The sequence below is a fragment of the Rhinolophus sinicus genome, chromosome 5 (assembly GCF_057876585.1).
Source record: "Rhinolophus sinicus isolate RSI-liver-muscle chromosome 5, RSI-T2T, whole genome shotgun sequence".
NCBI lineage: Eukaryota > Metazoa > Chordata > Mammalia > Chiroptera > Rhinolophidae > Rhinolophus > Rhinolophus sinicus.
This window is the reverse complement of record NC_142505.1, coordinates 72,451,687-72,459,345: the sequence shown is the minus strand read 5'-3', so window position 1 is coordinate 72,459,345 and position 7,659 is coordinate 72,451,687. Positions and strand designations below refer to the sequence as shown.

Here is a 7,659-nt window from a genome sequence, read left to right as displayed (position 1 = left end):
AGTGCTGGGGAGCCAGCAGACCAGCCCTGGACTGACGTGAGGGATCCATTCCCATCCTGTTTCAAGCATTGTGGGAGGGGAGGAGAATCTGTTTCAATATCCAAACCTGGATCCCAAATAAGACAGAGACAAAAGTTATCTAATATTTTGCTTGGGGATTTTCATCTACATTCACAAGTTATATGAACTTGCAATTTTTAGACGCTCTTTACCTGGCTGAAACTTCAGGTTATAGTAGTGTATGGCTCTCATTATGACTGCCTCTCTGGTTGAAACATTATTTGGTGGTATGTTTTTAGTTTCCAGATACAAAGGGTCTTTAAGCTATCTTTTTGTTGTTGATTTCCATTTATATTCTCTGTATTTCTTCATTTCTCTTCACGAACGTCCATCTCTCTATTTCCTCCCCAGGCCTCTGGGCTGCTTTGTTGATCAGATCTTTCAACGTCCTTATCTGTTAAATCCATTTTGTTATTCAACCCATCTACTGAGTTCTTTATGTCAACAATCACACGTTTCAGGCCCTGCATCTCCAACTGATTCTTCTTTCTAACTGCCTGTTCTTTCTTCGTGTTTCCAGTGGGCTCCCTCATCCCTGGGGAAAGCCTTCATTCTGGCCTGTCTGTGTGACTTCACTGGAACAAGGGATTCAGATTTCCTCTGCAGGCTCCATGCACCTCAGAAATCTTGCCATCCTGTGACTCACCACCCCCAGGGCCCTAGGGGCCTGGACAACCATGTACCTGGTAAAAGGGCCCAAACCTACTTTCAGCTTTGCTTTGATAAGTGAGCCTGCAACCAGGGGAATGGGGAGAATACACCTCAGGACAGAAGGTCCCTCAGGTACCTTTTGGACCCAATCATTCCCCATTTTCTGAACCCCAGCTCCATGGGCAAAATGCCATGCAGAATTCTCAATAATTTATGTCTATATTATGCCCTCAAGGAGTTGGCATAACTCCCCAGTCCTTTAATGTAGGGGCACATAGTGATTTTTTTCCCAGGAGACAGTATAGAAAGGGAATGAGGACAGTAACTTCACTGTGGAGAAACCTGACAGACACACCTCAGCCAGGTGGTCACATCAGCAGTGATAAGTCGTGTTGGTGATGTGATGAGAATGATGCTTTACCTCTGTGGCCTTCCTCCAAAAAACATACGTCACTTCAATCTAATTAAGAAAAAGACACCACAAATTCCAATAGTAGGACATTCTACCACTTGGTAGGTACTCCTCAAAACTGTCAAGGTCATCAAGAACAGGAAAGTGTGAGAGACTGTCAGCCAAGAGGAGCCTAAGGAGACATGATGACTAAATGTAAGATGGAGGAGGAACATTAGGTAAAACCAAGGAAATATGAATGAAGTATCAATATTGGTTCATTCATTGTAACACATGTACCATAATAGATGGTAATGGGGAAACTGGGTGTGGAGTACGTGGGAAGTTTCTGCAGTATCTTCACAATTTTTCTGTAAATCTTAAAAGTTCTGTAAAATTAAAAGTTTATTTTAAAAAGTGTAAAACTTTTGTGCTTCAGTGGATGCCATACATAAAGTGAAAAGACAATCCAGAAGATTATTTTTCTTAATAGGAGAGAAGGGAAGCAGGCAGAGGTGATGATGCTTGTAGAAACGCAACAGCTTAACCTTTTGTTTCCTTCTATCTGCCCCCATAGAAAGGAGAGTCTGTAAGATAGATCCTTTCAGGGACTTTGCTTCACCTTTGTGTTTGCACCTTATGCCTCCCTGTTTGGTCCCAGAAAGATGACTGGACAGTCAATGACGAGTAAGATTCCTCACGGAAGGAACAACTCAAGCCAGACGCAGTCGTGGGGACCAACAGGAGAACCCACGGGGTTCACAGAGGTGGGCACAGCCCCCACCTTCCTCAGGCTAAAGAAAGCCTCAGCCTCTGTGGCTGCATTTTTTCCCAAAACCTGCAAGGGAAGTGATTCAATGAGGTGCTCTCCATCTAGTCATATGTATATAGGTTTTGTCCCTCGGGGAAGTTGAGACTTAGGGTCCAGCTGTCTGCAGGCAAGGGTGATTGACTCCAATTGGTTTTCTATTAAGATGTATGAGATTCACAGATAATGCTAATGCCTTATGTGAATATCAATAAAAGCCATCAGTCGGCTTGATTCTGGGTTTGTCTTTCATGACTGTGAGGCCCCCTGGCCTTCTGAGATTTAACTGCATTAAGTCTCTGTTTCTTTCTTTTTTAAAAAACTTAACCTTAAGCCGCTCCTTTTCCTTCCCTCACTGCCCGTGTTGCGCTTGACGCGGCAGATGCTGAGTATTTTTCATGTTGTACTGGCCATCTGTGTGTCTTCTTTTGTGAGGTGTATGTTCGCATCTTTTGCATACTTGTATTATTGCATCAACTGTCTTCTTGAGTTTTATGTGGAGTTTTCTTTGGCTTAAAACAACAAAACTTATTATCTTATACTTCTGGAGGTCAGAAATCTCATGGGGCTAACTTCCAGGGGTCAGCAGGGCTGGGTTCCTTCCGGAGGCTCTAGGGGAAGATCCATTCCCTCGCCTTTTCCAGCTTCTGGAAGTCACCTGCTCTCCCTGCCTTGTGACCCCTTCATCCATCTTCAGCCGACAGTGTAGGAACGTCAGATCTGTCTGTCTGACTCTGACCCTCTGTCTCCTTCTTCGAAGGGCCCTGTGATTAGACTGGGTCCACCTGGGTAATCCAGGCTATGCTTCCCATCTCAGGATCCTTAATGACATCTGCAATGTCCTTTGTGCCATCTAAAGAAACATATTCACAAGTTTGGGAAGGTTAGGACAGGGACATCTTTGGGGGTATCATTATTCAGCCTACCACACCCACAATCTATTATTAACTGAAAAAAGCTAGCAATAGAACAATGCATATAGATTCTGCATTAATGTAAAAAAAACCCACCACTAAATGTTATCATTGAGGTTTAGGAGCTCTTTTTATGTTCTAGATCAAGTTCCTTGTCAGATAGCTATTGTGACTATCATCTCCCAATCTGTGGTTTGTCTTTTTGCTTTCTTAATGGTGTGTTTGGAAGAGCATTTTGATAATGTCCAATTTGTCAATTTTTTTTATAACTTTGTGTGTCCTAAGGTCATAGCCTTTCCCAAAGTCACAAATATTTTTCTCTTAAAATTTTTTCTAGAATTTTTATAGTGTTAGCTTTGATGTTAAGCTCAATGATCCATTTTTTTGCACTCCTTTCACAGTACTTATTTTACACCTGTTATACCAAACAGCATTTTAAACACTGACATATCAACTCTCTAAATAAGATAAAGCAAAGACAAAAGTCTTTATCTTATGAGAAACAAAATACACCATCATTTAGTCTTCAAACATTATCGCACTTTAACTTTCATAATTTTACAATGTATTCGTGAAAACAATCTGCAGACTAGTTTTTTGTTTGTTTGTTTTTAAGGAGGACGCAGCTCACAGTGGCCCAAGCGGAGGATCGAACCGGCAACCTTGGTGCTACCAGCACCACTCTCTAACAAACTGAACTAAATGGCCACCCCAGACTAGTTTTTTTTTTTTTTTAAAGTCTTCTTTTTATTATTTTATTGAGATTTTAGTGTGCTTTTTTTCGTGTTTTTTTTTTTTTTTTTTTTTTTAAGATTTTATTGGGGAAGGGGAACAGGACTTTATTGGGGAACAGTGTGTACTTCCAGGACTTTTTTCCCCAAGTCAAGTTGTCCTTTCAGTCTTAGTTGTGGAGGGCGCAGCTCAGCTCCAGGTCCAGTTGCCGTTGCTAGTTGCAGGGGGCGCAGCCCACCATCCCTTGTGGGAGTCAAACCGGTAACCTTGTGGTTGAGAGGACGCGCTCCAACCAACTGAGCCATCCGGGAGCTCAGCGGCAGCTCAGTTCAAGGTGCCGTGTTCAATCTTAGTTGCAGGGGGCGGAGCCCACCATCCCTTACGGGACTCAAGGGATTGAACTGGCAACCTTGTGGTTGAGAGCCCACTGGCCCATGTGGGAATCGAACCGGCAGCCTTTGGAGTTAGGAGCATGGAGCTCCAACCGCCTGAGCCACCAGCCCGGCCCCCAGACTAGTTTTAACAGACAAATTAAAGAACACTTTTAAGCAAACATGACTGTCCTAAATTTTTTCTTAGGTAAGAATTTTACAAACATTACTCATATTAGCAGTAATAGTGGAACTGGAGAGTATTGCACTTCTCCAAGCTGCACGGCCTGAACCACCAAAAGTATGGTGGAACTTGTGGTCCTTTCCAAGGTCACAGCTCTTGCAACCTGCAGATCTCAGTCCTCGCATCTCCCTGTGCTTGTGGACTGGTTTGCTGAGCTGCTGGGTGTCAGGATTCCGTCTGATAGCCTTGTGGAATGGATCAGTGGGGATCACCTCAAAGAATTTGTACATGGAATCTTCACCAACCCAGTAAGAAGTCAGGACGCTCAGAGCCCCACAGTGGCACCCAACTCACTCCCTGGCAACAGACTGAAGGCTTAGAGTACACTTTAGCTGGTTAACACAGTGATGGACAGGCTTGCCATAGGTTGCACCCTTAGGAACTGGGCGTTTGCGGCCACCAAGGCAGACACGAATCCAATAGATGACATAACCTTGCCTTGGTCTTGTATCCCAGCCCGGGCGCTTTATCAGGCTGGGTGGGGCGCGGGACCCGGTGGGGCACAGAAAGCTGGTGGTACTACCAGCAGCGCACCCTGAGAAGAAACTGCATTACATCGGACTGCTTCTTCCGCCATAGCTCCTGGATGTACTTGTAAGCGCCCATCTTAGCTTACCTGATGGCTGTGGTCAGATGGAAAGAAAGGCAATGATCCATTTTTTAGTTAATTTTGCATTCGATGTGAAATAAGGGGAGAGGACCACTTTTTTTCCCCATTCAGTAGCTCCAGCACCATTTGTTGAAAAGACAATCTTCCCCTCTTTGAAATATCTTGGCACCTTTATCAAAAATCATTGACCATACACGTGGGAGTCTAATCCTGGTCTCTATACCATTTCATTAATATATGCTTATGTGTGTCTATCTGTACACTGACATCCTATTTTTGTAATACTGTGGCTTCATAGTAAGTCTTAGAATCAGGGACTGGCCAAGTCCCCTAAATTTGTTCCCTTTCTTCAAAATTTCTTCAGCTTGCCATATAAATTTTAGGATCAGCATTCAATTACTACAAAACAAACAAACAAACAAACAAAAAACTGGCCTCATGGGATATTGACTGGGATTACACTGAATCTATAGATCAAATCAGGAAGAAATGACACCTTAACAATATTGATTTTCCAGTTCCTGAATATGACGTATCTCTCCATTTTAGGTCTTCTTTTATTTCTGTCATTAGTGTTTTGAAGTTTCTGGCATATAGATCCAGCACATATTTTATACTAGATTTATTCTTAAATATATCATTTGATGGATGTCATTAAAAAGTGGCACTATTTGTTCATTTTTATTTTCCAATGATATGCTAGACTATAGAAATACAATTGCCTATTGTGTATTGATCTTGTACCTTGTGACCCTGATACATTCCACATATTGTTTTAGTAGTTTTTTTTAACAGTTTATTATGATTTGTGAGTGTAATTTTAAAAACATCGGTCCATTAAACCATGTATAAATAAGTATGCAAAAAGCCTGCAAAACAAAACAAAATTATACTTTAAACATGTTTAAGGATAGAGACTATCTGAAATTCTGGATTTTCCAGTCCCTTCGGTCTTATGCGATGGCAGCCAAGTAATCCTTCACTTCAGTTGCAGTTAGCCTCCTAAATCCAGCTTCATTGCAGATTCCAACTTCTGTTATCTTCTGTCATTTGCCCTTCGAAGCTTCCCATCAGGGTTAATATGGCTGTATGAATGGCATCTTCAAGTTCTAGATCTTGTATCTTTTCTCAAGGAAAGTTTTCCCATTCACATAATTCCTTCCCACTGCTGTGGCTTTCCAGGCAAAGTAAGCTCCAGATGGCTCTGACTGACATAAATACGGGCATTCCCCATTCCAACCACAAATTAGTAAAGAAACTCCATATGGATGAACACCACCTGCCTGGGTATATTCTTGCATCACAGAAGCTACTCTCTGTACCAGCTGACCTGTGGGAATGGGTTCTCGGTAAACAAGACAGTATTGCTGAGCCAGTTTTCGAACTCTGTGCACAAGCACTCTGTAGTCTGGGCCCGTGCCGCTACTATACACCAAGCCTATGTGTTTGGCAATTGGTTCCACTTTGTGTACACTTCATCATACAGAATGGATTTCTGCTTCTTCTCAGTTGCTAATACCACACCATTGGAAGCTTTAATTCCCACTGGAAGAGCTCCTCCAGCCCCAGCAGCCAAAGCATATTCAATCTGGACAAGTTTACCAGACGGGCTGAATAGTCAGCGAAAAGCTGTAACCGCGCTCCGCCATCTACTACCCAGAGAGCCCTCCAGTAGTTTTTGCCACCCAAAATTTTATTACGAAAAATATCAAGCATGCCAAACAAGTTAAAAGACTGTTACACCAAACAATCATATAGGCACTACTTAGAGCCTACCGTTAACATTTGATTGTATGGCAGGTCCTCGAAGAACATCCTTTCATTTGACATTGTGTCATTGTAACATTGATGAGACGCGTAGGAACTTAACTCTTGTTTATATTAACCTGTGGTAAAATTGGTTTCATTACACATCGCTTCACTTAAAGTCACACAGCCTATAGACAACATTAAATGAGGACTTACTGTACTTACTTTATCAAGCACCCATCCATACAGTCATCATCTTGATTTTTCAATGTGTTTCAAAATAAGTCTTTAGCCAAAACTTTACTTCCGTCTAAATACTTCGGCATTTAAAACAAGGGTTCAACATATGTTGATAGTTCTTTTTTTCTTTTTAAGATAAAATTTACATGCAACTAAATGCACAAATCCAACTGTATACTCAATGAGTTTTGACAAATGCAGACACCTGTGTAAACCAAACCCCTATTGATATGTAAACCACTGCCATCAATTTGCAATTCCTTCTTACCATGTTTCCCTGAAAATAATACCTCGCCAGACAGTCAGCTCTAATGCTTCTTTTGGAGCAAAAATTAATGTAAGACCCGGTCATACGTCATATTATATTATTTAAGACAGGGTCTTATATTAATTTTTGCTCCAAAAGACACATTAGAGCTGACTGTCCGGCTAGGTCTTATTTTCGGGGAAATATGGTAGTCAATCCCCCGCCTGCACCTTCCAGTGGCAACCAGTGTTTGGATTTTTCCACCATAGATTAGTCTTGCCTGCTTTAAGATGTCTTACCAATGGAATCACACAGTGTAACTTTCTTGTGTAAGGCCATTTTCACGTAAACGTTTTTTGACACTTTGCTCCTTTTTATTGTTACTATTTCATTGTATGAATTCACCACGATTTGTTCATCCAGTCACCTGTAGATGGACAGGGGACCAAGAGTTCCTCCAGAGTGGTGAGAACATCCCGTGGTTTGAATTTCTAAAATTATCTTGGTGTGCGTGTTTCCTCTGCAGAGGTGGGACAAGAGTTGTTCTTTAATACTTGTAGCCTCCTTGGGGAGTTGACAAAAGTTGACCTGGGGCACTGAGGCTGGGGCTTGGTAAAGCCCCAAGGGTTATGTTTTTTACAA

At 42.0% G+C, this 7,659-nt stretch overlaps 2 pseudogenes; both read right to left on the bottom strand.

Annotated features, from left to right (window-relative positions):
- Window positions 1-4,012: 4,012 nt before the first annotated feature.
- On the bottom strand, window positions 4,013-4,912 carry LOC109434216 (large ribosomal subunit protein eL15 pseudogene; annotated as a pseudogene).
- Window positions 4,913-5,594: 682 nt separating this feature from the next.
- Window positions 5,595-6,558, bottom strand: LOC109434223 (proteasome subunit alpha type-2 pseudogene; annotated as a pseudogene).
- Between the last annotated feature and the right edge of the window lie 1,101 nt (window positions 6,559-7,659).